Genomic DNA, 9337 nt, shown 5'->3' on the forward strand with positions numbered 1-9337 from the left:
TTTCAAAAGCAGGTTTGGATCAATAAGAAGTAGTAGCTCCCTCTCCCCCCCCCCCAAAAAAAAGAGTGGGTCGATGGGGAGAAAGTAGAACAAACCAGAAAAGTGTTCATATAAATATTGTTGTTGTTAGTTGCGAAGCCATGTCCGAAACATTTATTCCAGGCCTTCCTGTCCTCTACCATCCTCTGGAGTCCATTTAAACTCAGGCCTGCTGCTTCAGTGACTCCATCCAGCCACCTCATTTTCTGTTGTCCCCTTCTTCTTTTGCCCTCAATCTTTCCCAGCATTCGGCTCTTTTCCAGTGAGTCCTTCCTTCTCATTACGTGGCCAAAGTATTTGAGTTTCCTCTTCAGGATCTGGCCTTCTAAAGAGCAGTCAGGGTTGATCTCCTCTAGGACTGACCAGTTTGATCGCCTTGCAGTCCAAGGGACTCGCAGGAGTCTTCTCCAGCACCATAGTTCAAAGGCCTTAATTCTTTGGTGCTCAAGCTTTCTTATGGTCCAACTTTCACAGCCATACATTACAACTGGGAAAACCATGATATAAATATAACATCACTCAAACGACTGTTGATTACCTGAATGGTCCTTCTATGTGTGCTGCGAGAGGAATCCAAGCATGGGTTAACTTTGTCCATTAGCCTAGAGACTGAGTTATTAAATCATTGACCACGCCTCCTCTGACTGGATGGGTCAGTTTTGTACGAAGTCAGCCGGCTAATGATGTATAGCAATGTCAATGATGGCCGTAGCCCGAACAAGTTGGAATAGTCACGTTCAGCGTAAAGTCAAGTCAGTATTCAGATAAGAACCAGTCATAAGTCATAGTCACGAATAGCCCTGGCCAGCCGGAGCTGCGGGCGGGTTTGGATTCCCCTCGCCGCACACATAGAAGGACCGTTCAGGTAAGTCAACGGTCGTTCTCCTGTGTGCTGCTTGGAGAATACAAGCATGGGACATGCCAAAGCAATTAAGAGGGCGGGAGCTAGGCTGGCCAGGGTCCCCTGTAGAAGGGAGCACCTGTTGCAATACTCGCCGCCCAAAGGAAGCCTCAGCCGAGGCATACACGTCAACTTTGTAGTGTCGGATGAAAGGTGATGGTGATGACCAGGTAGCCGCTCTGCAGATCTCTTCCACCGAGGCTTGCGTGGCCCAGGCTGCCGTGGTGGCCTTACTCCTGGTGGAGTGAGGGGTGATGCACCTGGGGACCGGTCGGGATTGGCTGTCATAAGCAAGAGCGATGCACGCCTTCAACCATCGGCCGATGGTATGGGAAGACACCTTCTGCCCCATGGATGATGGCTGAAAGGACACAAAAAGTGCTTCCGACCGCCTGAAGGACGCAGTGCGCTTCACGTAGCGTCGAAGAGTCCTGTGCACATCCAGGTGATGCCACTGGCGTTCCTGCGGATGAGAAGGGCTGGGGCAAAAGTCCGGAAGGATGAGCTCCTGAGCCCTGTGGAATAACGTGTTGACTTTTGGTAGGAAGGCCGGGTCCAAACGAAGACGACTCTGTTGGAATGGAAAATGCAGAGGTCCGCTTGAACTGACAGCGCTGCCAATTTGGACACCCTTCTGGCCGATGTAATCGCTACCAAAAACACAGTCTTCAGAGTCAGTAACCGAAGGCTGATGGATGTAATAGGCTCGAACGGAGGCGTGGCACGACAAAACCGCGCTAGTCAAAAGAGCGCCGACAACTAAGCGCCGACAAGTACGCGTCGTCATTAGCGCGCCCACATTACCGCATCGATATCAGCGCGACGATGGCAGCGCGAAAAAGTGAATGCTTCGAATTTTGAAAGGTTTTTGTATTTTGAAGCTTTTGAATGCTAGGAAAAGTTAACGTTTGTTTTGAATGCTATGAATCTTGAAAGGATTTCGTATTTTGAAGCTTTTGAATGCTAGGAAAAGTTAACGTTTGTTTTAACCACAGTAAAAATTAATGTTTGTTTTAAATGTAAAATGCAGCTTTTGAATGGTTTTTTAAATGTTTGTTTTAAATGTAAAATGCAGCTTTTGAATGTTTTGAAACAGTGAAATGTAAATAAAAGTTTATTTTGTTGCATCAAATCAATCAGTTTTGTTGACTACTTTTATTATTATTTATTTATTATTTTGTGTTATGTTATTAAGTTTATTATGTCACTAAATAAGTTAGGTTTAGGGGTTTTGTTTTGTTTAGGGTTTAGGGTTAGGGTTAGGATTAGGGGTTAGGGTTAGGGGTTACAGAATAAATATATCAATTACAGACAGTAAAATGTACTACTAAAAGTTTATTATGTTGCATCAAATGGAATAAAGATATCGATTACAGAATCAATAAATCAGTTTATTATGTCAGTAAATAAGATAAAAAGTCAGCAAGTCAGCAGTAGAAGCATATTATGTCATTAAATAAGATAAAAAGTCAGAACTAGAAGCTTATTATGTCACTAAGATAAAAAGTCAACAGTAGAAGCATATTATGTCACTAAGGTAAAATACATTAAGTTTTAAATTACTCAAAATTATTATGTCAACAAATCAATTAATTTAGAGTCAATATTATGAGATATTGCACGTAGATAATCTGTACGTTCACGCCCTGCATATGTTGGCAGAATTGCAGCAAGACGTCTTGAAAGTTGTATATATTTAGATTTGCTGGCTGGTTGACTGTTGGTGATTCCGCTTTGAATTCGTGTGATGGTTTGTTCTGTCATGTCTTGCTCATGCCGGAAATGATGAAGCAATGTGTAAATGGTTGGATGGTGGCATGATACAGATGATTGGAAAGCGTGATGCCAACCCTCGATAGAATTATTTGTTCGTGGCAAGCCATTAGCAACACGTTCTCGCATGTTCCACATAGTGATAGGAAACAACGGATTAGCTCTTCGATTGCGTCTCCAACGGCCAATGTAATTATCTTCCCAGTAATGATAAATATTTTGTAGATTGTCAGGTTTAGTGTCATTCAGTTCATCGAAGGCAGAGCCAACATCTTCCGGAGGAACAAAACTCAGTGCAATCAGCATCTTTGAGTACATTTTAAAGTATCATCGTCACGATATAAATTGGATAACCCTTCATTTTGTATACGACGCCATAAGGACTGACCAAGGTGAAACAGACAACCAAATATGGTAGCATTTGGAAATACAGTTGTCAGTGCATTCATAGTTGCTATTTCAAAATCTATTAGAATGCTGACAGGCGTGACAGAAGGTTGCAGTTCAATTACTTTGCGGAAAACCCTCTCATAGTCAGCCTGTGATTTTGTTTTCATGAGAACATATATTAGTGGAACTGAGCGATTGTCAATTAAAGAATGAATGGTTAAATACCTGGAGAAATATTTCAGGCGCTACCTTGAATGTTCCATCCATGAACCAGTGTGGATATTCCTCCAACAATTTCAAATTTGCTGCAGTCCCGAACATAAACATTCTGTTTGTGTCTTGATCACCCGAATCCCAGAGAAGAAAATTTTCTGAACGTGTTGTCACCTTCATAGAGTCTGGAATAATAATTTCTTGAACACATTGTGGTCTAGGATTGGTGACATCAGGCCTCCTCCGTTTTCGCTGTATAGTACGCTGGCTTGCTGAAAAGGATGGCAAAAGATGGGCTGCTTCTAGTGAGACTCCAGCTGTGCTACTGAGAATAATTTGGCGTGGTTTTTCGACACTGTTTTCCGCTCTTTCGCGTATAGTTGCTTTTATTTTCTCACTTTCGTTTTTGGCAGTGTCTGGAGCATGCATGTGTTCAGTAGATGTTTCTAATGTGCCATCTGTCTTCATCTTAAGTCTGTCTGCACACTCTTTTTTAATGCACCTCCATGAAGAAGACTTATCTAAATTTAATTTGTCCTGTCGGTATCTATAGCCTTCATAGAGTAAATGAGGTTTGCCTTTTTGTGATTTTATCATCTCCATGCCACTTTAAATTTATAATTATACAGGTTTTGCACAGCTTGAGATTGTGTCAGCGTTTTAACGTTTTAAGCAGTTGACACTTGACAGCTTTGAGAGCATTTAGAACGGCAACCTGAGAGCTTTCACAGCGTTTAGAACTGCAACCTGTACCTGTGAGGGTAGCTGCTATTTAACGTTGAAAGGTTTGACAGTTGCAAAGTGCACGCGATGGTTTGCCATTTGAATCCTTTGACAGTTGCAACGCGTGCGCGATTCTTTGACAGCTGCAACATGTTAGCGCAATTGCGTCTGTGCGGTGATGATGCCGCGCTAGCGTCTCATTTTGTTGATAACTTGGAAAGGCGTGGATTTGCCCTCCGCCCTTATGTCAGCGTGGTAAGGTCCCATTTGCTTTAGCAATTCGGATGGCGCAGATTAGCACTACGCGCTTATATCTCCGCGGATAAGGGCTTCGCGGTATTGTGGTGGAACCAAACAGAGGGGCCATATGAGCCCTGAATACCAACGTCAAGTCCCAAGTAGGGTAACAATGCACGGTCTGAGGTCTGAGGTTAGCAGCCCCTTTCAAAAAGGATTTGACCCGTGAATGTTGAGACAATGAACGACCCTGGACGCCCCCAATCACTGTGGCTAAGGCCTGCGAAGCGTGTTGGGCGCCAAACCCTTGTCAAGTCCCATTTGCAAAAAGTCCAAGACTCGGGCCACCGAAGCCTGGAGGGGATCAGCACCGGTGCGGCGGCACCACCTGCAGAAGGCCTGCCAGGTGGCCTCATAAATATGAGTAGTGGATGGACAATGGGCCGCCTGGATAGTGTCAATGACCTTACTTGAGTAGTGAAGTCCGATTAGAATACGTGGCACACGGCTAACTGTAGCAGCAGGGGGTTCGGGTGGATGAGAGCCCCCTGGTTGAGCTGGATCTGGTCGTCCGGAATCCTCCACAGAAGTGAGATCGACAAGTGCACAAGGTCTGCGTACCAGGGGCGCCGGGACCACATCGGGGCCACCTAGAGGACCTCCGCTTGCTCCGTCAGGATCTTTTGGATGACCAGCAGGAGGATCGATAGTGGTGGAAAGGCGTAGAGGAGGCCAGCAGACCACGAGCTGCACAGGGCATCCACTCTCTCCGCCCCTGGAGTCATGTACCTGGAGTAGAAACGTGGTAGTTGTGTGTTGTGAGGCTGCACGAAAAAGTCCACTTCGGGATGGCCGAACCGGCGAGAGAGCTCCTGGAAGAGGTCGGGGTGTAGTTGCCACTCCGTTTGGTCCACCGTGGCTCTGCTCAGCCAGTCCGCCTGTATGTTGGAATCACCTGATATGTGCTCCGCCTGAAGGGACAGCAGTCTGGTCTCCGCCCAATGATGTAACTTCTCCACCTCCAGCATCAGGGCCCTGGAATGTGTGCCCCATTGGTGATTGACATGCGCCTTGGAGGCTACATTGTCGGTTAAAACCAGTACGTGGTGGTGAGATACAATGTCCTGGAATTCTCGCAGGGCCAGTCGGATGGCCTGGAGCTCCAACCAATTGATGCTGTTGTTCAGTTCTTGACTCAACCAGCGACCATGTGCAACCCGGTTCAGGGCATGGGTTCCCCATCCGAAGAGGCTGGCATCCGTTGTAACTTGGATGCGCTCTGGCTCCTTGAACGGACACCCTTTGAGGAGTTTGGAGGACGTCCACCACCGAAGGGACCTGAGAGGTTTGGGCGGGAGCCGAACTTTGAGCTGGGAATGGCTGGTGTGGGCCCTCTGATAGGGGAGCAGGAATCATTGCAGGGGACGCGCGTGGAACCTGGCCCAGGGAACGATGTTGATGCAGGAAATCATTTTCCCAAGTAGTTGGGAAAGCATTGCCAAGGGCAAAAGTCTCAGAGATAATACCTGGGCCGCCAGTCGCTGGATGCTCTGTCACCTCTCCAGGGACAGGGAGACTTCGCAATTGATGGAATTGATGATGGTCCCCAGGTGAAGCAATGATGTGGTCGGCTGCAGATGACTCTTGGAGAGGTTCAGGACGAAGCCGTGCCTCTGCAGTGAGTCCATAGTTACCTGTAGATCCCATAGGGCCTGTTCCCGAGATGGCGACAGGACCAAGATGTCGTCTAGGTAATAATTCACTCTCACCGGGACTGAGCGAAGCGACGCCACCACAACCACCAAGAGCTTGGTAAAAGTTCAAGGGGCCGATGACAGGGCGAAGGGCAAGGCCCAGTATTGAAAATGACGGCCCGCGAAATGAAAGCGCAGAAATCTCCGATGTGCTGGATGGATGGGCACATGGAGATATGCCTCCTTGATGTCGACTGATGTCATCATGTCGCCCTGGCGGATGGATGCCAAGATGCTTTTCAAGGATTGCATTTTGAACTTCTGATACTTGATGTACCAGTTGAGTCTTTTCAAATCTAGAATGGCCCGCCATCCCCCCAAATTCTTGGGCACTAGGAACAAGATTGAATAAAATCCTAGCCCTTCCTGACCCTTTGGAACCTGTTCTATGGCATTGATGGAGATGAGATGCTGTATTTCGGCGTCCATGAGACGTCGTTTCACTGAACACCTGGGTACAGGGCACTTGATGAACCGCCTCAGGGGGGATGGAGGGAAACTCTAGAGTGAGGCCCAGCCTCACCACCTGAAGGGCCCAGGCATCGGACGTGGTCTCCACCCACTGATGAGCGAAGGCCAGGAGACGCCCGCCCACTGGTTCTTCCCCTTGGGAGTCACCGGTACCTCTGAAAGGACCAGTTGCCAGCCCCACGAACGACCTTCTGTTGTGGGATTGTGCCTGATTCTGCTGGCAACTCCTATCCCTGGCCCCCGCACGGTCCTGACCGCGGTCCTGTGGCTGGGTAAAGGCCCTGTTGTAGTGGGGAACATAGGGAGCGGCAGTGAACCCAGAATCACCGCCCCGAAATGGCTGGCGTCTGTTATAGGGTTGATGCCTCCTATTGGCACGCCCCCCCCAGTGGAGGGGAGAACCTTGCGTTTGTCCCTGGTCTCTATGAGGATGGGGTCAAGTACAGAACCAAATAATGCTCCGCCTTTGAAAGGCGTGGGGGCCAGGCGCCACTTAGACTTAACATCAGCCTGCCAATGGCGAAGCCATAACAGGCACCGGGATGCCACATTGGATACCACAGCCCGGGAAGCAAACTTGGCAGCATTAAGAGTGGCGTCCGCCGAGAATTCCAGGGCTGCCATGATCTTAGTGACATCTTGGTGAAGACGCACTTCATCAGGGGCCAGTCTATCCTGCAACTGCTTGAGCCAAAGCACGGAGGTCCTATTAAAGAAAGATGCCGCAGTGGCAGCGCGCAGAGCCCAGGCCGCAGCCTGATGGGTCTTACGAATGACTGTCTCAGCCTTACGATCCTCTGCCTTCAGGCCTTCAGAAATTTCTGATGGAATTAGGGCTGGGGAGGCCAGAGCAGCCACTGGCTGATCCACAGTTGGGAATTGCAATATGCCCTCTAGGTCAGGAGTGGAAGTGTACAACTTCCTGTCCCCATTGCTGGGCGGAGCAACCGCAGTTGGCTGGTCCCATTGCTTTTGAATAAGGTCTAGAAAAAGCTTTGGAGAGAGAATAACCTCCTGTAGTGAGACTGGCTCAGCAAAGAGGCGTTCTGTTGCGTCGAGGCCCACAGCAGTGCTGTCCTTTGGAGCCACCTCCCCCATATGGGTAGTGGCCTTAGCTTTATATAACAAGGACTTGAACAGCGTGGGGCGAAATAGCCCAGAGGAGTTAGGCTGATCAAAGATCAGGCCTTCATCATCAGAAAAATCTCTTATCTATCACCTCCCCTTCCTCCACCAAGGCCGAATCCTCGCTATAAGTTGAGGGGAGAGGTGAAGAAGGCCCTGCCTGGAGATCCGGAAGATCCACTTGTGGGGCCTGTGAAACAGACCCACCCTGGGCAGTGGCAACCCCAGGAACCTGATTTCTACGAAGCAGTTCAGCATCCATCCCCCTGGATATTGCAGCAGCAATCATCTGGTAAAGATCTGGGGGAAGGCCCAGGTCCTGGCTTACCATAGGCCTCATGCCTGCAGCAGTAGGGGTAAAGGTGGCAGAAGGCCCAGCACGTGGCAGTGCATAGGCCGAGGCCGCATGGGTCTCCACAGTTACTGGGGGGAGCTGGACCCCAACCCCCCCTCCCCAGCATCAGGAATAAGGGGCAGGGGACGATCGGGAGACCAGCCCTTGTTCCCTGAAGGCTGCGGTGCTGGAGGTGCTGGAGGTATTGTTGCTGAGGCAACAATATGGGGGGGGGGATTTTTATCCTGGTGTGCTCTTTCTCCTTATCGCTGCTGAATTTGGACTGCGTCTCAGCCCAACTTCTTACAGCCTCAAATTTCTAGCTCATCTACTTGTCTATAAATCTTTTACCGTTGTTTCCTTCTCCAATGTTACCCTGTTGCTTTATATTCTCTTCCTCATTTACGGTCATCATAGCGTTGAATTGGCCATAGGCACTGATTGATTTTCCATTGGTTTTAAGAGGTTTCTCTCATCCGTTTGGGAGATTGCCTATCTCCATAACATCCCCCAAGCTTCCCTCTCCTGTCGCACCCTCCGGCTCCGATGTCGTCCTTTTCAGGATCTCCAAAAAACAAAAATCAAGCAAAGTGTACGGAGCTACCATTCCTTCATTTGCTCTGCTATGATGTCACTGCTGGAAACCCCCAGCCGCTGACAATTCTAAGATGCCCCTTATCACTAGTCATAAAAACCTTGCCACTTGCCGATGGTGTAAAATGGTGAGAGCTGTCAAAGCAAGCGAGAAACGGCCGGTGCTTGGAAATGAGGCTGTGAAAGCCCGTCTAAGGCACCAATGGTGCTAAGCGCGCGGCATAACAAACTTCCTCTCCCAGGGCTTCTAGAAATGTCTCTAATTAGAATCCTATCCAGGGAGTAAAGGAGAAGTTTGATAACAAAACAAACTTAGCTGAACTGGAGCTTAAGAAAAAACCCTCCTGAGAGCTGAGACTGAATTGAAAGACGGAAGACCGTTACCAGGGAGGCATGTCTTCAGACCTTCAATTCAGTCAATGAGCTATCAGGCTAGAATAACCCATCCTGGACTCCCGTCGATACCATTGAGAATTACCATGTGTTTTCCTAGCCTTCTCACATATGATCACCTTGCTTATGCTATCACCTGCAAGTTGCTTTTTGTTCAACCATACTAACAATAGTTTTTCCACCTCTTCCAGCACCTGAGGCCTCTGCTTGGTTATAATTGTCACTCCCCTTGTAACATTAGCTGCTTTAATAGCTTCTGCTTCAAAATTTTCTTCTTCAAATAGTCAAGATCATAGACTTTGATTTCTTGTAATCTGCAGCAAGATCAGTAACATGCACACCATGCTCATATTTCTCAATAATTTCCTTCTTCACTTCAATTTTCTTTAA

Source organism: Thamnophis elegans, chromosome 15 (assembly GCF_009769535.1).
Source record: "Thamnophis elegans isolate rThaEle1 chromosome 15, rThaEle1.pri, whole genome shotgun sequence".
Lineage (NCBI taxonomy): Eukaryota > Metazoa > Chordata > Lepidosauria > Squamata > Colubridae > Thamnophis > Thamnophis elegans.